Source organism: Palaemon carinicauda, chromosome 8 (assembly GCF_036898095.1).
Source record: "Palaemon carinicauda isolate YSFRI2023 chromosome 8, ASM3689809v2, whole genome shotgun sequence".
In the NCBI taxonomy this organism is placed as follows: Eukaryota; Metazoa; Arthropoda; class Malacostraca; order Decapoda; family Palaemonidae; genus Palaemon; species Palaemon carinicauda.
The window spans coordinates 129,810,591-129,837,486 of record NC_090732.1 but is presented as its reverse complement, the minus strand read 5'-3'; the positions used below and the strand labels follow the sequence as shown (position 1 = coordinate 129,837,486).

General features: G+C 38.5%; 2 protein-coding genes across 7 annotated transcripts in view; one reads left to right on the top strand and one right to left on the bottom strand.

The window, feature by feature from the left end:
- The window catches only part of LOC137645919 (vesicle transport protein SEC20-like), a 96,532-nt gene extending 86,889 nt beyond the window's left edge, over window positions 1–9,643 (bottom strand). The window contains exon 1 of one of the 3 annotated variants that reach the window (XM_068378966.1): window positions 9,512–9,643. The gene's annotated coding sequence lies outside the window, so the exon portion shown is untranslated. Of the gene's footprint in view, window positions 1–6,087; window positions 6,135–6,253; window positions 6,537–9,511 lie in introns of those variants that run through there. The other 2 variants (XM_068378965.1, XM_068378967.1) reach the window with 2 other exon arrangements.
- A 15,571-nt stretch (window positions 9,644–25,214) lies between these two features.
- The window catches only part of LOC137645916 (uncharacterized), a 560,984-nt gene continuing 559,302 nt past the window's right edge, over window positions 25,215–26,896 (top strand). Inside the window, exon 1 of one of the 4 annotated variants that reach the window (XM_068378960.1) lies at window positions 25,215–25,385. The gene's annotated coding sequence lies outside the window, so the exon portion shown is untranslated. Of the gene's footprint in view, window positions 25,437–26,896 lie in introns of all 4 variants that reach the window. The other 3 variants (XM_068378961.1, XM_068378959.1, XM_068378962.1) reach the window with 3 other exon arrangements.

Below are 26,896 nucleotides of genomic sequence, written 5' to 3'. Positions count from 1 at the left end.
CACTGACTCTTTTAGCTGTTGCAAGGCAGACGAGAAAAAGAGTCTTGAGGGTAAGGTCCTTGAAGGAAGCTGACTGGAGAGGTTCGAACCTAGGCGACATAAGGAACCTTAAGACTACGTCTAGATTCCAGCCTGGAGTGGGTAAACGACGTTCTTTAGAAGTCTCAAAAGACTTAAGGATGTCTTGAAGGTCCTTGTTGGAAGAAAGGTCCAAACCTCTATGGCGGAGAACTGAAGCCAACATACTCCTGTACCCTTTAATCGTAGGAGCTGAAAGGGATCTCTCATTCCTTAGATGTAATAGGAAGTCAGCTATTTGGGTTACAGAGGTATTGGTAGAGGAAACTGCATTGGCTCTACACCAGCTCCGGAAGACTTCCCACTTGGATTGGTAGACTCTACGAGTGGATACCCTCCTTGCTCTGGCAATCGCACTGGCTGCCTCCTTCGAAAAGCCTCTAGCTCTAGCGAATCTTTCGACAGTCTGAAGGCAGTCAGCCGAAGAGCGTGGAGGTTTGGGTGCAACTTGTCTACGTGAGGTTGACGTAGAAGGTCCACTCTTAGAGGGAGAGTCCTGGGGACGTCGACCAGCCATTGTAGTACCTCTGTGAACCATTCTCTTGCAGGCCAAAGGGGAGCAACCAGCGTCAGCCGTGTCCCTTCGTGCGAGATGAACTTCTGAAGGACTTTGTTTATGATCTTGAACGGTGGGAATGCGTAAAGGTCGAGATGGGACCAATTCAGCAGAAAAGCATCCACATGAACTGCTGCTGGGTCTGGAACTGGGGAACAGTACAAAGGAAGCCTCTTGGTCATGGAGGTGGCAAAAAGATCTATTGTCGGCTGACCCCACAAGGTCCAAAGTCTGTTACACACGCTCTTGTGAAGGGTCCATTCCGTGGGGATGACCTGATCTTTTCTGCTTAGGCGATCTGCTGAGACGTTCATGTTGCCCTGAATGAACCTCGTAACTAGGGTGAGGTTTAGACTTCTTGACCAAATGAGGAGGTCCCTTGCTATCTCGTACAGGCTCCTCGAATGGGTCCCTCCCTGCTTGGAGATGTAAGCCAAGGCTGTGGTGTTGTCGGAGTTCACCTCCACCACCTTGCCTAGCAGGAGGGACTTGAAGTTCAATAGGGACAAATGAACTGCCAGTAGCTCCTTGCAGTTGATGTGGAGCGTTTCCTGTTCCTTGTTCCACGTTCCCGAGCACTCCTGTCCGTTCAAGGTCGCGCCCCAGCCCGAGTCTGATGCATCCGAGAAGAGATGAAGATTGGGGGTCTGAATCGCCAACGATAGGCCCTCCCTGAGAAGGAGATTGGTCTTCCACCACAAGAGAGTGGTCTTCATCTCTTTGGTGACCGGGATAGAGACTGCATCGAGCGTCAAATCCTTGTCCCAATGAGCTGCTAGATGGAATTGGAGAGGGCGGAGGTGGAGTCTCCCTAGCTCGATGAACAGGGCTAACGATGAAAGGGTCCCTGTGAGACTCATCCACTGTCTCACCGAGCAACTGCTCCTCTTCAGCATGCTCAGGATGCAATCTAGGGCTTGGCTTATCCTTGGGGCCGATGGAAAAGCCCGAAAATCCTGACTCCGAATCTCCATTCCCAGGTAAACAATGGCTTGGGAGGGAATGAGCTGGGACTTTTCTAAGTTGACTAACAGACCCAGTTCCTTGATCAAGTCCAAAGTCCAGTTGAGACTCTCCAGACAGCGACGACTCGTGGAGGCTCTCAACAGCCAGTCGTCTAAATAAAGGGAGGCTCTGATGTCCGATAAGTGGAGGAATTTTGCAATATTCCTCATCAGATGCGTAAACACCATAGGAGCTGTGCTTAGGCCAAAACACAGGGCTTGGAATTGGTACACAACCTTTCCAAAAACGAATCTCAGGAAAGGTTGGGAGTCTGGATGAATAGGAACGTGAAAGTAAGCATCTTTCAGATCCAACGAGACCATCCAGTCCTCCTGCCTGACCGCTGCTAGGACCGACTTCGTCGTCTCCATAGTGAACGTCTGCTTGGTGACATAAGCATTGAGCGCGCTGACGTCCAGCACCGGTCTCCAACCTCCTGTCTTCTTGGCCACCAGAAAGAGACGGTTGTAGAAGCCCGGGGATTGATGGTCCCGGACTATAACCACTGCCTTCTTCTGTAACAGGAGCGACACCTCCTGGTGCAACGCTAGCCTCTTGTCCTTTTCCTTGTAGTTGGGAGAGAGGTTGATGGGAGAAGTGGTCAGAGGGGGTTTGCGGCAGAATGGTATCCTGTAACCCTCCCTCAGCCACCTGACAGACTGGGCGTCTGCACCTCTCTTTTCCCAGGCTTGCCAGAAGATCTTGAGTCTGGCTCCTACTGCTGTCTGGAGAGGAGGAGAGTCAGTGTTTGCCTTTTGAAGTCTTGGAACCTTTCCTAGACTTGCTCCTGGAAGAGTCTGGACGGGAGCTTCCTCGGCTGGGGGCTCTACCACGAAAGGGCGGAATAAACCTCGTAGCAGGAGTATCAGCCACTGGGGTGCGATAAGTCCTGGGGACTGAGGGAGCAACCTTAGTCTTACGAGCTGAAGAGGCCACAAGATCATGAGTGTCCTTTTGAATCAGGGCCGCAGACAAGTCCTTGACAAGCTCTTCGGGAAACAAGAACTTAGAGAGCGGAGCGAAAAGGAGTTGAGACCTTTGACAAGGTGTGATGCTGGAAGAAAGGAAGGTACAAAGTTGCTCCCTTTTCTTAAGAACTCCTGACACAAACATTGAAGCAAGCTCGCCAGATCCATCCCTAATAGCTTTATCCATGCAGGACATTAAAAGCATGGCCGAGTCCTTGTCCGCAGGGGAGGTCTTCTTGCTAAGGGCCCCCAGGCACCAGTCAAGAAAATTGAACATCTCAAAGGCACGAAATACACCCTTTAGGAAGTGGTCTAGATCGGAGAAGGTCCAGCAAACCTTAGAGCGCCTCATTGCTGTTCTACGAGGAGAGTCGACCAAACTTGAGAAGTCAGCCTGGGCAGAGGCAGGTACTCCCAAGCCTGGTTCCTCTCCTGTGGCATACCATACGCCCGCTTTAGAAGTGAGCTTAGTCGGTGGGAACATAAAGGAAGTCTTCCCTAGTTGCTGCTTAGACTGCAACCACTCCCCTAAAATTCTTAAAGCTCTCTTAGAGGACCTTGCAAAGACGAGCTTAGTATATGTTGACTTGACAGGCTGCATGCCCAGCGAAAACTCAGATGGCGGAGAGCGGGGGGTAGCAGAGACAAAATGGTCCGGGTATACCTCTCTGAAAAGAGCCAGGACCTTACGAAAGTCAATAGGTGGAGGAGAAGACTTGGATTCTTCCACGTCTGATGAGGGATCCAGGTGCGCAGCTTCCTCATCAGAAACCTCATCACCAGAGTGTAGCGAAGTGAGAGGTAATGGAACAGTGGTATGCTGAACAGCAGAATCTGAACAAGCGGGTGCAAAAACGCTTGTGGTTTCATCCTCAAGTCTCTGTTGATGAGTTAAAACCTGAGGTTCAGGCTGCAAAGGCTGGTCAAAAAGAGTAGCGGGAGGTAGGCGCATGGGTTGAGGAGGCTGACTCCTGGCATGAGTGTCTTGACTCAAGAGTTGCGCTTGCTGTAAGGGTTGCGGATGCGCAGTAGCAGGTTCCTGAGGAACGAGTTGAGGTTCCTGAGGTGTGAGCTGCGAGAGTTGAGGTAGCGGCTGCGCAGAACGCAGTTCTTGTCTCGCGAGTTGAGGTTCCTGAGGCGCAAGGCTAAGGTGTTGAGGCTCTCGCCTTGAGGAGGGTTGAGGTCGCTGCAGCGAGAGCTGAGGTGTCTGCCTCATGGATGGAAGAGGTTGTCGTACCTCAAGAGAGTGTTGCCTCACTGGTGGAACCGCAAGCGGAAGCGGAGGAAGTAAGGCATAAGCTTCCTGTTCCCATTGCTGAGGTTGCCTTAAGGAAGGCGGAGGTTGCTGCACACCGCTGGAAACTGGCAACTCAGTACGCGGTAAGGTATCCTGAGGAGCCTCAACATCGTACGCCTGGCAGACTGGACTGCGGTTAGGCGGAGCGATCGCAGGAGGAGGTGTAACCTTCTCAGCCTGACACTCACGCATTAAGACCGCAAGCTGTGACTGCATGGACTGCAGTAAAGTCAACTTGGGGTCGGCAGACACTAAGGTCTGCTGAGGCAAAGCCTTAACAGAAGATGAGGTCTGTTGCGGCAGCACCTTACCCCTCTTAGGAGGTGTGCAGTCACCTGATGACTGCGGAGAGTCAGAGCTAATCCAATGACTGCAGCCAGGTTGTAGAGCTCTTGAGGTCTGGACTTTGCGTTTGAGAGGTCTTGAGACCTGAGTCCAGCGTTTTCTCCCTGACAATTCTTCAGCAGACGAGTAAAAGACGGGCTCAATCGTCTGCGGGTGGGAGTGACGGTCTCTGTAAGACACGCCCGCAACCACCGAGGATACTTCTGTGCGCCGATCAAGGCCTGCCGAACCCTTTTGCCCTTCGACATTGCTTCTCCCCTGGGCTTGGGAGCTTGCAAGAGGTCCCGGACTGGGAGGACGACTGGCACGCACAGAAGTACCCTCACGCACCACACTGACACTGACACTAGCACTTGGCACTGCACTGACACTAGCACTTGTCACAGCACTGGCACTATTACCTCCCACTGCACTTTTGACCTTAAGTTCCTTGACTTCGGCCATAAGAGACTTATGATCACTAACCACCGACTCCACTTTGTCACCTAAAGCCTGAATGGCACGCAAAACAACAGACATATCAGGTTGAGGGCAAATAGTAGGTTCGGGGGTAGCCACTACAGGGGGAGGAAAAGGTAGGGGATCATGAGGTGAGGAAAAAAGTGAAGAGCGAGAAGAACTCCTCCTAACTCTCTCTCTCTCTAACTTGGTTGAATATTTCAGGAATCGGACAAAATCAAGTTCCGAAAGTCCGGCGCATTCCTCACATCGATCTTCCAACTGACAGGGTCTTTCCCTACAGTCAGAACAAGCGGTGTGAGGATCTACCGAGGCCTTCGGAATACGCCTATTACAAGACCTACATCGTCTATTGGGGTGGGGCTTGTGAAATGTCAGACATCTTGAATCAAAGAGTTAGCCAAGGGGGATTCCAAATCAAGCAAAAAGATCGTTAACCATTAATCAGAACTAAATAAAAGCTATCTAAGCTAATATAGAAGTTTTTCAGTATAGCGACAGCCGAAATCTGAGAGAAATACTTCACCAAAAGCCGTGAACAATACTCCAAGATCATAAGCGTATCCCAGAACGTCTTGCCGGAAGCACGACAGAGGAAAAATTGAGGAGGTGTCAACAAGAAGTACTGTAGTACCTGGCCACAGGTGGCGCTGGTGAGTACACCCCCTTCTAGTATAGTGATAGCTGGCGTATCCCTCCCGTAGAATTCTGTCGGGCAACGGAGTTGACAGCTACATGATTATCGGGTAAGTTTAATATTGAAAAAATGATTGTTTGAGAGCAAAGTGAGCCATGGCAGAGCAAAAACCATTCGTGGGATGTGATATAAATTATAGGTTATTATGATACCTGAATTTGATGCCAATTACATTAACCATATATTTTTCCAACTGTTTATCTTTAGTTTTTTATGTACTTCAGACTATTACTATTGCAGCAAATCACTTGACTTGGGGTTTCCCACCCAAATAAACCATGGTTTCTTACTGGGATCACTCACATTTGTTATTATAAGAGGAAGAGGGTACGAAACCTCATGAATGGGTAATTTGCCCCAATATTCAAAGTAAGAAATAGATGTAACATAAGAAAACAGGTAGGACAAATATATGGTTCATGAATCAGGCTAGGGAGCCTTTGTATATCAGCGGCCAGTTCCTCACGTGTTCATAAATATGGACATCAACTAACCTAAACTTTCCCCCCTAACCTAACCTACAAGCTCTGTCCTTACCTACTTACCTAACAGGGGGGGGGGGGGGTTAACGCCCACTGCGAACCCCCCTTACACTGCCGTATTCTAAGTTAGACATAATAATACATACAGGCGGCCGCTATCATACATACAACCCTAAGCTAGTAATCAAAATATAACAAACCTTATCTAAGTTTCAAGTTTTCTACATCCACCTTAAACAAGAGGAAGTGTTCGACTAGCCTAGCCTAACGGCCCTGGAAAAGAAAGTTGATTTGTAATAAGTCCTTTTAAAACTACATCCAACAATTAATAAGAAATTAGAATTATGAATAGCATTTCATACACACCTGTCACTAAGCTAGAACGAGCATTCAACTCCTAGAGGAAAACTTGATAGTGACACTTATTACCACTTTGACAGTAGTTACTTGACAATGGGGATAGGCTCCGTTCTGGATTTTATGACACAATAGGGTGACGTGTCGAAGGCTTCCCTTTGCATCGGCTCATCTTAAATCTGTTGCATGCTGGAACTTGGGGGGACTTACAGATCTATTCAGGACAAACTATAAGCTATGATGAAAGAAAATGGGCAAAAGTAAAGATAACATGAGATTTTTTTTATCACAAATCTATGGATAAACCGAACCAGAGACTGGTGCTGCACCATACAAATATAATAACAAGATATAACAATGTAATAAAATGATGATATCATCAGGGTTATTGAGGGGGGCAAAGAAAACAAGGCGCGTGATTGATCTGTTGTCAATATCTGAAGTAACAGGAGTAGAAAACTTTTCTGATCTTCCTGACTAATTTCAAGAACAGCAAATACTAGCCTACAACTGATGAGAAACTGACTATTATTACAACAGTTCTGATGGGTGTTCACGATTATCAGGACTTAAGTTCTTACAGACATGTGTCTAATAGTTATATCCTCCATGTAAAAAGTGTGGAATAGCTAAAAAGTCTTTTCTACCCTCACCAAGATTAAAGTAGCCACTAAACGATTACAGTGCAGTAGTTATCCCATTAGGTGATAAAGAATTGTTTGGTAATCTCAGTGTTGTCAGGTGTATGAGGACAGAGGAGAATATGTAAAGAATAGGCTAGACTCTTCGGTGTATGTGCAGGCAAAGGGAAAGAACCGTAACCAGGGAGAATGATCCAATGTAGTACTGTCTGGCCAGTCAAAGGACCCCATAACTCTCTAGAGGTAGTACTTCAACGGGCACCTGGTGCCCTGGCCAACTTACTGTAACCTACCAGAATTGGACGTTCACCATGTCCAAGATAATTGCTGCACACCATGCTGCCAACAAATCGTGTCAACGAGAGTATAGATACAGATAGTTTCAAATCATTGCATATTGTTGCCAAGATATACCTCGACTGAGTGGATTCCGGGTTCTAGGGCTCTCAAATATACGACCCCAAGATTGTATAATAGAAGGAATGAGAATATGAAGGATTTCGAAAAGAAGTTATGTACTTTTTTTCAAAGTGCTATGATGCCGTGAATTTGACAATGAACGCAGATTAGGCCTACTTTAAATACTTAAGAATGTATCGGGGAAAGAAATCTTGTAGGTCCTGCAGGGCGCAGGGTTTTCCGGTGTTTGACAAGACCAGGAAAACAACCATTAGAGTAAAAGGACAGAAAATAGGTAGCATTATACTAGGCAATACAGATGTCTCGAAGGCAAGGATGCTCTTAAGTAATACTGTATGCGCATTGGCATATGGCTATGCATCATGAACTCGGTAAATGGGAGAGAATAAAGAATGGGAAGAAGGCAGTACAAGATAATGAGATAAGAAATGAGGAGGAGAAAATAACCAAAATACTTATCGATGAAGATAAGCTTTATACTCAAAATGAGTAATCAAAGGAAGTAAGATAAACTGAGCATTATGCGATAGCAATAGATATGAATTGGGCAGTTGAAAGTAGCAATGACGACGCAATGAGGAAAATGATAATTGGTTCGATGGAGAGACTTTAGAGAAAAATAGAGGGAAAAATACGTAAAGTTGGAATGTGGCGTCCATTAAAACTGAAAGTGCATAGCGAGAATACAAAAACGTAAAGTACCAATATAAAGAGATAAAAAAAATTAATACCATATGAAAAAATCCAGGAGGCAGCAATTAGCAGACACGAATAAAAACCTATGTATATAATGAGAAATGGAAATAAAAAAAAATGTCTAATACATTTCTATAATTATTTGAAAACAAGGTAGAAAATATAATTGGATCTTTTATAAATATTCCACATCAAATTGGTACTGAACCAGACGCATATGATTAACGAGGGTTGATCCTTTAACAAAAGATGACGTCATCGGGATTATTACAGGGGCTAAGAAACTCATTTTGCGACTGGCCCGATGCCAATATCCGAAACATAATGAGTAGAAAACTTTTCTAGTCTTGCAGACCTAATTTTAAGACTTATGTAAGCCTGTTCAACATAAAAACATTTGCTGCAATTTTGAGCTTTTGAATTTCTACCGATTAAACCAACAGATTGGGAAGCTCGTTCCACAACTTGGTGTATCAAAAGTACAAAAGACACATAAGTAAATTTCAATCTTATTTTGTATCTATACCATTGGTCTATCAAAAGTATTGCAGCGACATGGAGTGACGTTTAAAACTATTTGTAGATGATACGGAATTTTTCTTCTCCATACTTGACATGATGATACCGGTGAAGATTTAGACCACGTTCTTACTAATGTTAAGGAATGGATGATGATTAAACAATTAAGCCTAAATGAAACTAAAACTGAGCTTATGGTGGTAGGGAAAAACTTAAGAAACTCAGGTAGCATCTAAATAAATATTAATGACAACTTAGTCCCGATATCTAATAGATTTCGTGACGTAAGTGTATTAATGGACTGTAAATTGTTTCTCAGTGTTCAAATAAATAATGTCGCAAGTATCTATCTATCTATCTATATATATATATATATATATATATATATATATATATATATATATATATATATATATATATATATATATATATATATATATATATATATATATATATATATATATATATAAACTTAAAAAGATTGCGTTTTGCAAAGAAGTATCAGGATGAATATCAATATTCGGTAAAGAAACTTGTGATTAATTGAGTTATTACCAGGATTGACTACTTTAGCCTAACTCTCTATCACAAAACACTAAACAGAGGAGCAAATTGATGAAAGGTGCCCACCCTGCGAAGGGATTACCCCTATACTATACAAATTTAATTACACTGGCTGCCTATTAAAGCTAGAATAGATATTAAAATGTGTGCAATGACTCCAAGTTATCAGAACTGGACACCCAAAATACTTGAGAGAATTGCTACACAACAGGCCTCCAACAAATTGTGTCGATACGATAATAGTTACATATGGTTTAAAGCTATTGGAGTTAAAATGTAGGCTACATCTACTGTAGGTTCGAGAGATTTCAGATATGTAGCCCCAAGACTATATAACAAGCTCCCACTAGACATTCGAAGTACTGAAGATATTAAGGCTTTCAATAAGAAGTTGAATATTTTATTGCTTTCTAATGTGGATACTTACGAATATATACGACAAACAGACCTCGTAGATCCTGTTGCGCACAGGGCTTCTCTGCGTATGACAGGACCAGAAAAATAACCCTTATACTAAAGTAAAGTGACCATAAATTATATAAAATGAAAATTGAAAAGGCACCTGCAGGAAAATTTGTCAACGCTACTCCGTTAGGTGAACGTGTTTGTGATTACCACCCAATGTCAGTAACTCCCATATAACCTAAAGTTCTTGAACGTCTTTTGGCAAAACATCTGAATAGGTTTGTCAAAGTTAATGAATGATATGTTCCCTAGTTTGCAATTTGGGTTTCGTAAAGGCCTTGGAGCATGTGATGCGCTTCTTACAATCCCCAATGTTGTAGAGAAATCATTTGATTGTGGTCAGGAAGTTCGTATGATTGGCCTTAATTTTAGTGTTGCCTTTGACCGTGCTAATCACTAGGCCCTTGTTTACAACCTCAGACAGTTAGGAGTGAGTCTTTTCTTTGCATCACTATTGCATTTTTAAATTATATGCTAGATTGCAAAGAATTGTTGATGGAAAACATACTGAGTATAGGAATGTGATATCTGGTGTTCCTCGGTGTAGTGTTAGAGTTCTTTGCCCGTTACTTTTCATACTATATACACATATGGCATATGTGGTTTGGGCTAGAAAACAGGCTCATTGCATATGAAGATGATGCTACTCTCTTAGTCTCAATTCCATCTCTTGAATGTAGATCAAGGGCTACTGAATCCATTGACAGATATCTAACTAAAATTAATGCATGGTGCAAATTATGGGATATGAAGTTGAACCTTAACAAATCTCAAAGTTTGATTGTAAGTAGATCGAGAACAGTGGTTCCTAAACACCCAGATCTCTGCATTGATAATATTTCCCAACGATATATAACTCCTTTAAAATTTTAGGTGTGATTCTTGATTGCAAATTACTTTTCATAAATACACTCTGTCTTTCTTCTCCAAATGCACAAAAGCTTGGCTTATTGAGAAAGATGTTTAAGATTTTCGGTGATTAACCTGTTCTGAAGAGGTGTTTTAATTCTTTCACTCTACCTTGTTTCTAGTACTGTTCTCCAGTCTGGTATTCAGCTGCTGAATCTCATTTTGATGTGTTGGACAAGAACTTGTGGTCTATTAAATTTCTTATTCCTAATCTAGATATTAATCTCTGGCACCGTCGTTCAGTTATTTCTTTGTGCATGTTACACGCATTTTTTTTTCATAATTCTAGAAGTTTTGTTCCATCTGTGAGCAGACTGTGGAATGATCATCCTAATAAATCAGTTGAATAGGTGGAACTGCAGATGTTCGAGCTTGTTGCAAATGCTTCTCTGATGAACAGGTTAACATAAGTCTCGTTTCATAGTTTATATTTGAATGATCCATTTAAACGTTGGCACTGTTCGTAATAGCTTCTTTATTTTTTTTCTATTATTTACAATGCGTTAGATTATGATTAAATCACACACACATACACACACAAACACACACAAACACACGCACACACAATCAAACAAACAAACGACATCCCAACATTAACAAATTAATGCCCTAATGCATCTAAACAATTTAAGACAAATTTCTCTTTGATGACAAACTGGAAGGCTACTGTAGAGCCAGAAAGAATCTCGAGACCAGTCGCCCTAAGACAATACTCGTAACCGCAGAGGCTTTGTTTCTAAAGAAAACTCCCAACAATGCAAGTTGCCAGAGGTTCTGTGAGCGCGTTCAAGAAGATTCTGGTGGTGATGAAAACTGCTTTTCATCCCTGACTCACACTAGGCTTTGTTATTCAGAAATAAAGATTTTATTACAAGGTCTTTTACCAAGTCTATCATGGATAAATTTTAGCCTGCCACCATACCAACATACATAATGCATTTATACGTAGGTCTTCATCCATATATATATATATAAGCTTTACTCGCAGCTAGCGGCGTGTTTGATTAAAATACTCCCATAAATAAGCGAGTTGTTGTTTTTATATTATATTATGAGATTCAGAACTAAACATCAGAGATTGGGAGAAAAATTTCATGTTTTCAAGATATTGTGAACGGTTCCATATAAAGGGTCTCTCTCTCTCTCTCTCTCTCTCTCTCTCTCTCTCTCTCTCTCTCTCTCTCTCTCTCTCTCTCTCTCTCTCTCTATTTAACTCCGATAAATTCGAATCAATAAATTATGGAAACAGAGAAGGAATGGCGTATGCATACAAGGGACCTAATGATGAAACAATCACAAACAAGGAAGCAATTAAAGACCTTGGTGTAATGTTAAATAGGAATATGTTATGCAACGACCAAATAGCAACACTATTGGCTAAATATAAAGCAAAAATGGGAATGTTATTCAGACACTTTAAAACAAGAAAAGCTGAACACATGATTGTGCTTTACAAAACTTATGTACGTAGTACACTCGAGTACTGCAATGTGATATGGTACCCACACTACCAAAAGGATATTGCGCAAATAGAGAGTGTACAAAGGTCCTATACTGCTAGAATAGAAGAAGTTAAGGACCTTGACTACTGGGAAAGACTGCAATTTTTAAAACTATACAGTCTAGAAAGGAGAAGAGAACGCTACATGATAATACAAGCATGGAAGCAAATAGAAGGAATTACTGAAAACATCATGGAGCTTAAAATATCAGAAAGAGCAAGCCGAGGTAGATTAATAGTGCCAAAAAATATTCCAGGTAAACTGAGAAAGGCGCACAGGACATTAATCCACTACGCAACAGCATCGATAATGCAGCGACTATTTAATGTGCTGCCAGCTCATCTAAGAAACATATCAGGAGTGGGCGTAGATGTGTTTAAGAATAAGCTCGATAAATACCTAAGATGCATCCCAGACCATCCAAGACTGGAAGATGCAAAATACACCGGAAGATGCATTAGCAACTCTCTGGTGGATATACGAGGTGCCTCACACTGAGGGAACTGGGGGAACCCAAACAAAAAATAAGGCAATAAGGTAAGGCTCTCTCTCTCTCCAAATTTATTATGTAAAATAAGATTTATGGAATTCTTTTGCGAAATCTAAGCAATCAACTAATGATTTTCAGGAAATTTAGTCAATAAGGCTACATGTAAGTACACTTACCAAGAACAAAACATTACGGAGGGATCACAAATGAATTGTTTGGCTTACTTCAACTGGAAAAACAAAATTCTCTTGAAAATTTTCCTGACGTCTATTAATTATAATTAGTCACCAATCACCAAAAATACTTCATATAAGATCATAGTAATAATTTCTAGAAATTAGATGTCAATGAATATTGAAATTAGCTATGTTTTCGAAAATAAGGGCCCAATTGTTGACTGGAGTAACTAGAGTAGTGTTGTCATCTAGTGCTGTTCAAGAGCAGATGATAAAACAGGTGAATAGCTCTGGCTGTTGATGCTAATAAACAAACGGAAATAATATATAACCAAATCGTTTGTATGCTGTAAGGGACTACAGTCCTTAATGTAGACCTACGAGATGCAGGAAGATTACCACTTGATTTGGCTCATAAGTGATGAAACTTATATTTCCATTTCTTGAATTATGTTCTCTGTCAAATCTTTCCTTTCACATGCACCACACCCACGCACATTCAGAGCTTCAAGACGAAATACCATCCATTATTTTATGAGTTATGCGGACATGTCTGACAGAACTAAACTGATTACGCCAGCCTGTCAGAGATGAGGAGCGAAGAAGAGAGAATCCAATTTGTTTGTTGGGATTAAAAGTATAATAACAGATGTTCTTTATTAACTCTTTCTTGCACTATATTACTTCTAGCTACTGATCCCTATTGCTAGCCCATAAATGATAGAAAAAAATAAAAAGAGGGAGATGAAAAATGGCGGACTTGACTCCGAAAGCGGATATAGACATTAAAATTTTAAGACATAAGATGAAAATATGTTATACTGTAAATAAAAGAATAGATGATCACTGAAACGACAATGTAAGAATTATCAATTCCTACAAGACATAAACGTGACAATTGATCACCTGGAGAACGTTAAGAGGTCATCGTAGATGAAGAGGGACTGACAATTCAAGTGAAAGTGTTAAGGTTAGCAAGGGGATAAGTGAAATCGAGGGCTTCTTACAGAGGATGCAAAATACGTTCTAGAATTCTGACGAGGAAGAATTCTATGGTTAGATGAATGGCCTTTAATTTACGGGAAAGGGAAGAAAATAAATGGTTCCATAAATGTATTGGGTCAATATTCTGAAAACATCGAACTGAGTATGAGAGTCCACGGGAATAAGCAATCTATCAGTAATTTTTTTTTTTTTTTTTTTTTTAAGAAACAAGTGAAAATGGGATCTATAGTGAATATGTACCTAAAAAGGGGGATGCAAAGTGGCGTTTTTTTTTTCCTTTCTTTTGTTATCGAATAACTAAGATAAGGAATCTATGTCCTTTATTTACCCATCTATTGCTTCTTCCGCTATCAGCTACACCTAGACTGGGCGTATGAAATAGATATTTAAATCCGAATAATGACTAAACTCTGTCGTAACAATTCTAAAACTCTCATGCTTTAGACAAACAAATATATTCTAGCTTGCCTTCCCCTAACACCGGTCTAGCTCTTAGCCATATACTCAAATTTTTCTGTTTTGAATGAATAAATTACATTCAGTGTTTTCGTTAGTGATGTGAAATACATTATTCTTGACTAAGGTTCGTATCAGAGATCCTTGGAGAACAGCAAATACCTTCTTTTTTTCAGGTTATATCAAGATATCTTCCAGTCATTTCTGTGGCAAAAAAAAATTATTTTATCACTGAGTAATTAGAAATACCTCAGTCTTTGTGGACATGAACAATTTCTTTCATTTTCTGATCCCACACGACCATTGATAATAATACCCCGGATCTTGAAACCATTGTAGTGTTGAATACTAAGTAAATTTTGCATAATCTTTCTTCCCCCCTTGCTATTCTTTACTGTCGTGAATAGCTTCAATATCTCTGATATGAAATTCATTAACGACTATCCAGTCATCTTGTACAATTCATTGTATTAACTTCGGATATTACGTTTTAAAATGTTGTTTAACCGCTGCTGCATTCCTTGAAATTTGGCTTTTCTCCTGAGCACCGGAAGTGAGAGTTTTCAACTAATTGTACTTACCTTTGATGTTTATCTTGGGTGCAGCGTACTTTTTTAGTTACTTGTAGTTGTAATGGTGCTTCTTAACTTCTAAAAAGACAGAAAACTGAAAATAAATCAACCAATCTAAAAAAGACAGGTTCACCTTTCCTTAATTTAAAAGGTGGTAGAAATATTTCAATTTATTGTTCATTTTCCCAGCATTCATACTCCTTACATAACGGGATTAGAACGGCTTAATTGTATTGGATAAGTCATTGCATTGCAATGATGATGATGATGATGATGAGAGAGAGAGAGAGAGAGAGAGAGAGAGAGAGAGAGAGAGAGAGAGAGACCCTTTTAGTAGAATATATCTATCTTGACATATCTCGCATCAAAGGATGGGCCCTTGGATGTATAGGCCTACCATCTTTTACGTCATTTCTGTTCCCTTCCACCTTTGATGGTGGAAGGATTAGACGAAGAAAAGTATGGCTGAGAAATATGGGTAAAGTATTCCTGTCACCTCTTCTACATCTCTCTCTATTGTGTTGAAGGAAGGAAAAGGGAAACGGAAATCTAGCAAAAATTATTGTAACAGGGACATAGATTACGACAAGAGAGAGAGAGAGAGAGAGAGAGAGAGAGAGAGAGAGAGAGAGAGAGAGAGAGAGAGAGAGAGAGAGAGAGTAATTAGAATGTTGGTTATGAATAATGTTGAGTCCAGGAGGAGTTAATGAGATTTAATTGATTTTGACTTACTGTCGAGAGAGAGAGAGAGAGAGAGAGAGAGAGAGAGAGAGAGAGAGAGAGAGAGAGAGAGAGAGAGAGAGAGAGAGATATTATTTTAGACTAGTTATTCTAGCTGTTAATTTTAACATTTTGAAGACTTGCAATGCTAATTTTTGAAAAAAAAAAACACGCACACTACACAATGCGATCTTTTTCATATCTGCAATATGTTTATAAAATGTTACACAAGCTGGTTTTAAAGAAACAAATGAAGTAGCGTAATCGTATAATATAATAGATAATCATATTCAGCTATGAGGGCAGTTGAATGAGTGTAGGACGTACTGAATTACTGAACGAAATTTTATATAAATTTTCATTAGAATTATATTATGAGTATAAAATGAAACGCCTTACTAGCGGTAATGAAAGTAAATTTATAAGCTTCAGAATTTTTTTTATATTTTTTAAGACTACCATATGCACGTATATACCAATGTTTCTTGCATGAGTATTAGTTAGGATATCAGTTAAAATTGTATTGGAATCTGTGGAATATCGTATAATTCTGACCTCAGGTGTCGAAATAAATTGATATCAAAATCTTATCAGAGGACAATAATTGTGTGTTGCCCGTCTGGTTGCCTCACAAATAGTATGGAACGCATTGTACTATGAAAGTTTATAAAGGTGAGATAATGAGAACATAAAACACGTTAAAAACACTTTTAATAGAAAAAGCAACTATTGAATATGTGCTTACAGTCAAATACAAACTTCCAAAGAATGTAATGACCATGAGCCACGAGGAGAACCGAGAGAAGAAAATATAGCAAAGGGAAATATAGTAGAATTTGAATAGATAGATGCATGGGTCGACACAGAAAAAATATTGAAAAGTTGAACTACTTGACAATGTTTAGGGAACAGGGGATATTGAAATCCATAATTTGCATTGGATTTGATCAATAACATTCACAATGACTACAGTTCCTTTGTGCCACAGGATACGAGACATTAATATACTTCCCATTGTGTTCCAAACTTTGCCTACATTCATCAAATTCCTTTGAGCGAGAGCGAACGGATCGAGGCGTAGTGAAGGGAAACAAAAACCATCTGCCCCAAAATAAGCGGAAGGTTGAGCGAGCAAAGGCTCCAGGTTTACTATAGCGGCCAATTGATTAGATACTCTCGTAGGAATATGTTGTACAGATAGCCTTTCTCTAGAACATTTTTAGTCTCGTTTAAGGTAGGGTAGGCCTACAGGTATGCAACGCCAACAAAGATATGTCTTTGCTAAATGTTTTGCTCTGATGTTTAACCTTCATCCGTAGGTTTTTGAACGCACACATGTGAAATCAGGGGAAAAAATATTAGACTCATGGTGGATTATAGCAGAACATTATCATACATAAGTGGAGATCAAAGCCAAAGTTACTTTATACAAGGAGTTGTGCTGTGTTGCACACCTGAAAGCAAGGAAATTGTATTGTGCTGTAAAGGAAAAAGAACCATTTCTAATGGATGGTGAATGTCTTTATGTTACTCCACAAACAAGCCTATGGTGAATCCCTTCATAGAGATTTAGCTATAATTAGTGCATGGTGCAAATTATGGGGTATGAAGTTGAATCCTAACAAAACTCAAAGTATGATTGTAAGTAGGTCAAGGACGGTGGCTCCTCAACATCCGGATCTCAGTATTGATAATGTTTCTTTAAATATGTATGAGTTTCAAAATTTTAGGTGTGATTCTCGACAGTAAATTTACTTTTGAGAAACATATAAGGTCTGTGTCTTCTTCAATTGCACAAAAATAGGCTTATTGAGAAAGTCTTTCAAGAATTTCGGTGATCAATCTATTCTGAAGAAGTGTTTTAATTCTTTCATTCTACCTTGTTTTGAGTATTGTTCTCCTGTCTTGTCTTCAGCTGCTGATTCTCATCTTAATTTGTTGGACAGAAACTTACGGTCTATTAAATTTCTTATTCCTGATCTAGATATTAATCTCTGGCACCGTCGTTCAATTAGTTCATTATGCATGTTGCATAAGATTTTTTCATAACTCTGACCATCCTTTACATTCAGATCTCCCTGGACAATTCTATCCTGTTCGTAATACTAGGCAGACAGTTAATTCTAATAGCCAGGCCTTCTCCATCACGAGGCTCAATACTACGCAGTACTCTAGAAGTTTTATTCCAGCTGTTACCAAGTTGTGGAATGATCTTCCTAATCAGGTGGTTGAATCAGTAGAACTTCAAAAGTTCAAAGTTGGAGCAAATGCTTTTTTGTTGACCAGGCGGACATGAGTCTTTTAATAGTTTATTTATGACATATTTGTTTTTGATGTTGTTAATAGTTTATATATGACATGTCTGTTTTGACGTTGTTACTTATTTTAGGATGATATATTGTTAATTTGTTCTCTTCATTTATTTATTTCCTTATTTCCTTTCCTCACCTGGCTGTTTTTCCCTGTTGGAGTCCCTGGGCTTGTAGCATCTTGCTTTTCCAACTAGGGTTGTGGCTTGGATAGTAATAATAATGATAATAATATGGTAACGTCCCTGCTTGGTGATCGCCAGACTGGGGTTCGAGTCCCGCTTAAACTTGTAATTTCCTTTAGTTACTGCAACCTTACTATCTTTAAGAGCTAAAGATGAGGGGGTTTGGAAGAGCCTACAGGTCTAGTTGCTAAGTTATTAGCAGCCATTGCCTACCCCTCTCTGATCCTAACTTGGATGGAGAGGTGCCTTGGGCGCTGATCGTATGTATGTATGGCTAGTCTCTCAGGCATTGTCCTGCTTGCTAAAATAACAAGAAGAAGAAAAAGTAAGATAGAATAGTGTGCCCGTGTGTACCATCAAACAAGAAAACTCTAACCCAAGAGAGTGGAAGACCATGGTACAGAGGCTATGGCACTACCCAAGACTAGAGAACAATGGTTTGATTTTGGAGTGTCCTCCTAGAAAAGCGGCTTACCATAACTAAAAAATCTCTTTTACCCTTACCAAGAGGAAAGTAGCCACTGAACAACTACAGTGCAGTAGTTAACCTCCTGTGTGAAGAATAATTGTTTGGTAATTTCAGTGTTATTAGTGTATGAGGAAATAGGAGAATGTGTAAAGAATAGGCTAGACTATTCTGAATATGTGTAGGCAAAGGAGAAATGAGTCGTAACCATAGAGAGGGATCCAATGTATTACTGTCTGGCCAGTCAGAGTACTCAATAACTCTCTAGCGGCAGTATCTCAACGAGTGGTTGGTGCCCTGGCCAACCTACTACCTACAAAATCTGTAAATTTTCACTCAGACTATAACGGTTTTTCTATTTGTCTTACGAAACTGTTTGGTACTTCTTTCAAAATTCATAATACTTGTTTTCTGAAGAGGAAGGAAGATGATCCATTAAAAAGCTAAGAATAAATTTTCTCTTTCGTAAATGTGGGTTTATTTTATTTATCATCATCAGCCGAAACTAGAAACTAGTCTGCTACAAGACAAAGGCGTGAGCTACGTTCATCCATCGTCTTCTCTTCCTTCTCCTGCTTCCTTAGGGACCCATTCTGTTTTTCTTAATGCCGATCTATGATTATTAATTCTTATTAATCATATATATATATATATATATATATATATATATAATATATTATATATATATATATATATATATATATATATATATATATATATATATATATATATATATATATATATATATATATATATATATATATATATATATGATAATAATAATAATAATAATAATAATAATAATAATAATAATAATAATAATAATAATAATAATATCATCCTTCATCTTAATTCGCCATCTAATTCTGTGCCTTGCTCTCGATCTTCTCATGCCTAACAGGTTCCTCTCAAGCCCCCCTCACTCCCTCCCTCTGTCGATGGTAGAAAACATTTCTGCTCTCTTTACTTGCTATAGAAACTAGGGCATTAGCTAATTAGTCCGTCGCTATACAATGTGCAGACATTTACCGTTTAGTATTTATTGATTTACTAATTCGCACAGTTATTCACTTGATCTGTTTTTTAAGGTATAATTTTGACCAACTATCAAATTAAAAGCCCGTGGATACAGGTATCCGCGGAACCATGTATAGTCCCTTTCTTTTATCGAGGCATATTTGCACCGACTCGCAGGGGTGCCCTTTTAGCTGCGAAAAGTTTCCTGATCGCTGATTGGTTGGACAAGATAATTCTAACCAATCAGCGATCAGGAAACTTTTCCGAGCTAAAAGGGCACCCCTGCGAGTTGGTGCAAATATGCCTCGATAAAAGAAATGGACTATAGTACTACTGCCTGTAGGCATGAAAATATTAGTCTTGAAGTTTTAAAAGTTTGTGCTTACGGTATAGACGACTGTAGATAATGAAAAAAATAATCATACTGATATTCTGATGTTAAAACGAAGGGTAAGAGATCAAAGGACATTAGTATCGTTTTATTTCTCTAAGCATAAGACATCATCCTCTTGCGAAGGGACATAAAATGTGCTATCAGCGACTTGAATATGATCAACAGTAACAAATTGCCAATCTATGCATCTACAGAACCCAAACTTGAAGAAGTTTCTCATACTTTTATATACAAAAGTCTCAAGTGCCGAGTCTTAAAATAGGAACGCGAAGTAGTCGAATAATATTCACAATAAAAGATTTTGGGTTATTTCCAATAACTTAGTAACGACGAGAACCAGCTACAAACTATTAGCCGTTGCATCATAAACCTCGAACATTGATTTTGAAAAAGATTCACCGTGTTCCTGATAATTACTATTGCTCGGTTCTGTCGCTTGTTTGAACGATAAACTTTCATCGTGAGCTTATTGATAAATGTGGGACAGAAACTCTAGAGATATTTTGATTTTTAACTCATGGCTTAGACTGACAGCAGACTATGTTTCACTTGAAAAGCTGTTGATTACTGTAAATTCTTCATTGGTAAAAGGTGTGTGTGTGTGCGAGTGTGTGTGTGTGTGAACTGTTTAGCTTACACCCAACCCTGTTAAACTTGAGGCAAATATCTTTTAATTCTTTTCCGAAGTGCTTTTATATGCTGAATACATGCTAAACAAACTCCAACTTTGTTTTGACAAGAACAAGGAGAATATCTAATAAAGTTCAATTAAATCTACTTCTTATTGATAAAACACTGCAATGATGTTTAATACCGATAAAAATGATATCGAAATCCTTTTGTTTGTTAAACTTTTGCTAGTTATGTAACAAAAGAAAATAGGATGTAGCTCTCTCTCTCTCTCTCTCTCTCTCTCTCTCTCTCTCTCTCTCTCTCTCTCTCTCTCTCTCTCTCTCTCTCTCTCACACACACACACACACACACACACACACACACACACATATATATATATATATATATATATATATATATATATATATATATATATATATATATAGTATATTTACATGGTAAAAATCACGATAGCTATTGTGAGAAGCATAAAATATGCTGTATATGGAACCACAAAAAAATATTAAAGCATGATGGGAGCTAGTAGGCCTACAGTACTTTCTTTTTATTGACATCATCAGAATTAAAAGGAGAGTCTGACGATGTCAATAATATTTAAGTACCAGTCCAATTAAGTTTTTAATGTTGGTTTTCGTGAGTTGATATACTGCAATATATATATATATATATATATATATATATATATATATATATATATATATATATATATATATATATATATATATATATATTCTTAAGATGCTGCAAAACAATAATAATCTTTATATGGTATTTTTTTTTTATCTAATATGCTTGAAAAATAGGCCTAGATGTTTGTCATAATGCAGTATATAGTGAAATGTCATAATGTGAACGACTTATTATTATTATTATTATTATTATTATTATTATTATTATTATTATTATTATTACCATATCCTAATTGGAAAAGCTGGGTGCTAAAAGCCCAAGAGCTCCAACAGGGAAAAATAACCTAATTTGGAAATGAAATAAGGAAATAAATAAACTATATGAGAAGTAATGCATAAAGATAAAAAAGTATCTTTTGTTGAGTAACAACGTTGATATAGATTTGAAATTCGTAATAATGATAACAAAAATAATATGTAGACTACATAAATATAAGTAAAGCGCCTCACACGATTCATAAACTGCAGAAAAATATCGGATAAAATTGGTTAACATGGGCGAGCCGACATATCATGCAAGGGTAAGTACTCTCCAGGATACCCACTTCATCTGAAGGGACAGTGAGGATGGTTTTGATAATGCATACTCGAGAGGAAGATAAGAAAAGAAATTGGGAAAAGGCAACCAAAAGCACCAGGCATCCAAGGCCCTTCTGTTAAGCCTGCCCAACACAACTATTAAAAAATAAGAAAAAAAAAAACGAGGAAGATAAAGGTAACAGATGTAATTGTGTGCACGAGTATACCCTCAAGCAAGAGAACTCCAACCAAAGACAGTGGAAGACTATGGCACAGAGGCTATGTCACTACCCAAGACTAGAGAACAATGATTTAATTTTAGAGTGTCCTTCTCCAATAGGGTGCTTACTATAACTAAAGAGTGAGTTTCTTTTGTCCATACTAGTGGAAAGTAGCCACTGAACAATTACAGTGCAGTAGTTAACCCTTTGAGTGAAGAATTATTTGGTTAGCTTAGTGTTGCCAGGTGTATGAGGAAAGAGGAAAATGTGTAAATGATAGACCAGACTATACAGTGCATGCGCAGACAAAGGGAAAAAAAAGAGCCGTAACTAGAGAGGGATTCAATATAGTACTTTCTGGCCAGCGAAAGGACTGGTAGCATATCAACAGGTGGCCTTGTATTTGTATAGGAACAAACCTATGGTTGGGGAGGTTGTATGTGCAGGCAAATGAAAAAAAGAACCCTAACCAGAGGGTGATCCATTGTAGTACGATGTGGCCAGCAAAAACACCATAACTCTAGCGATATTATCCAGAGATGGTCCGAATATTCATCTTTTTATTTGCAACAATGAATTTTTTGCATTTTTTTTTTTTAAGATTCGCATTCGCATGTTGTCTACCAAATGCTTTTCGAATATTGAATATCAAATATAGGTGTATATCAACTATATTCTCAAACGAATGTAGTGAGAGAAATAGAATTCTCATCTGCTTCGGCCATAGTTCCTCTCTTGTCGTATGTCCTGTCCTATCTCATCTGAACATTTTTTTTTTTAAAGATTGCCTGGCCCTTACGGCCAGGCACGCCTCTTGCTTAGTTGCAGCCTCGTAGATGTTTGTTAGTTAGGTTTTTAGGTTGTGGGTGATTTAGGTTGTGGGATAATCTGCAACTTTTATTTGTAGGTGGTTCGGGATAGGATTTGGGTTAAGGATAATAAGCAATTTTGCTTTGCTTATTTCAGAGGCACCCTTCCCTCTGGACAATCTCTTCTTGAAGTTTATATATCTATATATGGGCGGAGCTTATTACAGTGGGCAATCGTCATTTCCATATAAGGCGCTTTTTTTTTTTTTTTGAAGCTTCTGGAACAAATTTCTGATGCAATCTGGACCTCGTGTTAAGTCATTACAAGAGCGCAGCACGTGTCCATGTCCACCCGTGATGATATTTTTCATAAACGAGGATATCCCTCTGGCTTGTTTTCTCAAAATATGCTGACTCTTGACATCTTGGACAAAATAACAGTTCCCTTATCGCTGCAGGTACTCTTTGTCGAGGTTCGGTTTGTTTCCCAAATGCTGACGACAGTGAAGTGATGACAGCTTTGACCTAACAATACGGTCGGTAGTCGAGTCTCGTCTCGCTGCTCACACTTTTGGAATAGATAGGTCTCTCTTTATATATATATATATATATATATATATATATATATATATATATATATATATATATATATATATATATATATATATATATATATATATATATATATATATATATATATATTTATGATATATAAGTTGAAAGTTATCCATTTCAAGTCCATTATAAAAAACCTTAAGAAAAATATTAAATGTTGTTGTTGAAAGTATATATAGTAGCAGGAGTAGCTGATAAAAGACATGGAAATAATATATCCATAAATATGTCTATGGTTGTCGATTATTGTAAGCTGCAGCGGGTTTAGGCCTATAGGCGTATGGGTGCATAAATGCTTGAACAAGCAAATAACTTGTTAGTTTGTGCAATAGTTTATTTGTGCTTTGCTCAAGAAAACGATATGAAAGTTGAAAGGAACGAAGAGGATCTATAAAATCTTATTGTACTAAGAGTATATTAATCATTTCAATCATTTTAGTCTGATATGTAGTAGTTTGCTTAGATTTATTCATTGGATAATCTCTGGCTATTGAAGAAGTTACAGAAAATATGTAGCTCTCATGCGTACGTTTAGTAAGTTGCCCAAAAGTTTAATAGGATAACAACCCTCAATACAGATTCACATCTGAATATTATTGAAAATATAGCCTACGTATAACAGTGAACGGATTACGCATTTCAGGAACATTACACATAAAACTAAAAAGAAAAGCATTTAATGAGATGGTCCTACCAGTATTAATTTATTCATCAGAAATTTGAAACCTTACCAAAGCCTTAGAAAATAAGCTAGTTACAACTCAAAGAGCCATGTTAAGAATAATGACGGGTCACAGGAATAACATCAAGAGACAGAAAAATAGCAACATGGATACGAGAGCAAACTCAAGTTGAGAATATTCTAACATGTAAGAAAAGAAATGGTAATGGACAGGACATATAATAAGAATGACAGACAATAGATGGACATTAAGGATAACAGAATGGGTCCCCATAAATTGTAAATAAAAGCTGGGGAAGGAAGAGAAGACGTTGGATTGACGAACTAAGAAAGTTTGCGGGCGTGGACTGGCACAGAAAGACCATAAACAGACGCAAGTAGAAGGACATGTTTGATGACAATTTTTTTTTTTAGAAATGGTCTATTCTTCCGGACAGAAACTAAGTTTTGAAATAAAACAGTGCTCGTTACAACTGTGTTTCTTCTAATTTCATTCTATAGCGTAAACAGTACACAGCAGCTTCATATGACTTGATTCTTTTGCTAGAATAGGCCTACAAGGAACCCTAAACACTTCGTTTTATAATTCCTGTGAAAATGCATTATCCCGGTTTCTGCTACCTTATTAGATTTCAGTTGCTTGAGGCTACACTCGGGCACACTATTCTGTTATTTCTCTTCTATTTTTTATTTTATTTTTTATAGTTTACATATGAAAGATCCAATTTATTATTGATACTTGTCTCAAGATATATTATTTCAATTGTTCATTACTTCTCTTGTAGTTTATTTATCTCCCAATATCCTTTCCTTACTGGGCTACTTTTCCTTGTTGGAGCCCTTGGGCAGCTGGGCTTATTGCGTCCTACGTGTACAACTAGAGTTGTGGCTTAGCTTGTAATAATAATAATAATAATAATAATAATAATAATAATAATAATAATAATAATAATAATAATAATAATGATAATACACTCGGGCACACTATTCCGTTTCATTTCTTTCTCTCGTTTTGTTAATTTTTTTTACAGTTTATATAGGAAATATTTATTTTGGAGGTGTTGTTCTTAGAATATTTTTTTTCCTTGTTTCCTTTCCTCACTGGGCTACTTTTCCCTGTTGGGGCCCTAGGCCTTATAGTATCTTGCTTTTCCAACTAGGGTTGTAGCTTAGATAATAATAATAATAATAAAAATAATAATAATAATCCCATTGCTTGCAAGTGTTTGAGACTATACCATAACGTACCCGGGCCCTGATTGGGTCGGTCTGACTCGGTCAGTTTCAGCGAGTAAGCGACAGCGTGTGTTGAATGTTCTCTGTCACTCAGTCAAGCAGAAGAAGTGGACGAGTGAGGTCGTGTTGCATTTGGTGCGTTGCTGCTCGACACAGGGTTGCCGCGCTTTCCCAGAAGACATCGCCTTGCCGACTGACCGTTCTGTGAATTTTGAATTGGATTTGTCGTTGGTTAGTGATTAACTTATCAGAGCAAGATTTAAAATCGCCGTTGTATGAAAGGTAATGGTGTGCAGATATTGTTTTACAACTTTCTTGCTTTGTTTTCATGGATGTTTGACGTGATCTTAGACCGTGTAGGCGTAGGCTCACATGTAGCTTAATTGACTCGTGTTTAACCAAAATATACAATAGCTACTGCAATTGTGTTGTGGCTACAGAGTTAATTATGACTTTAATGTCAAAATCCTAATCATATTAATAATATGTAGTGATAATAATAATTAGAAATATACGGCCGTGTCCTGGTGTTTTGTTTACTAGTAAAGTTAGACCGTTAGGGGAAGAATTTATAATTTCCTCAGCCATTGCTTTCGTCGCCTTGTGATGTCTCCATTTAGTATGGTTGTATTGCATTATTTTCAATACATATTTATGATCTCGAATATAATACTCATAAATCTGTATTCAGAGCATTTCTCTGTTCGTACTAACATGCTATATTATACATTGAACGAATCGTCTGGTAATATGCATTTTGCCGTTGTAATATATATATATATATATATATATATATATATATATATATATATATAATATATATATATATATATATATATATATAATGTTTGTGTATGTATGTATGTGTGTATATAAACTGTAGGTTTAAAAGTCACTCTTGAATGGTAGAGCTATGATCAAGGAGAGCTAGGCAGTGGTTGCAGATGACTCAGCAGTTAGACCTATGAGGCTCCCCCACCCTTAGGCCGGCCATACACTATCATGTACACCTTAACAGTTACGTCTGTCAGGTATACCTGATACCTGAGGAGCACACACACTCTTCATGCATACTTGTCAAGTTTGTCAGTTCGCCATGGATTCTCGAGGAGATGAGTTGTACTTTCTCTCCTTATTATCTGTAGTATTTGTGAAATGTAAAAAAAAAAAAAAAAAGCTGAAGAAACGCAAACAATAGTGTGAGAAGTGACTGCAAAGAAGAAATAAATTTACCCATATCAATCTTAATGAATTGAGACATAAACCATCTAATTATAACAATTTTTTGCTATTAAATGAATCGGTGCTCAACGAGTTGCTGTCACTTATATCTCCCTTGATTAAAGGAACTCAACTGTAAAATAAATCAAAATTACAAAGCTGTAACTAAAAAAATTTACTGTCCACATCAAAGGATTGTTAACAATTGAGAGACCTGTTCAGGTACACCTGACGAAACCGCCACACACACACACACATCAAGTTTACTCGCCTGTCAGGCGATTTTCATCAGATGTCAGGTCGCCTGAGAGGCTAGTTTTTTTCCGCCATACACTATCAGGTATACCTGACAGGCGTACCTGTCAGGTGTACATGATAGTGTATGGCCGGCCTTAGCTGACAAGGATGGTGATGTTGCAGACACTACCAGTAAATATCGAGGTCGAACCCGTCTCGAACCCCAGTCCACTGAGCAAACGTTGCTATATTAAGTAAATTTCAACCTGAAATCGAAATTTTAA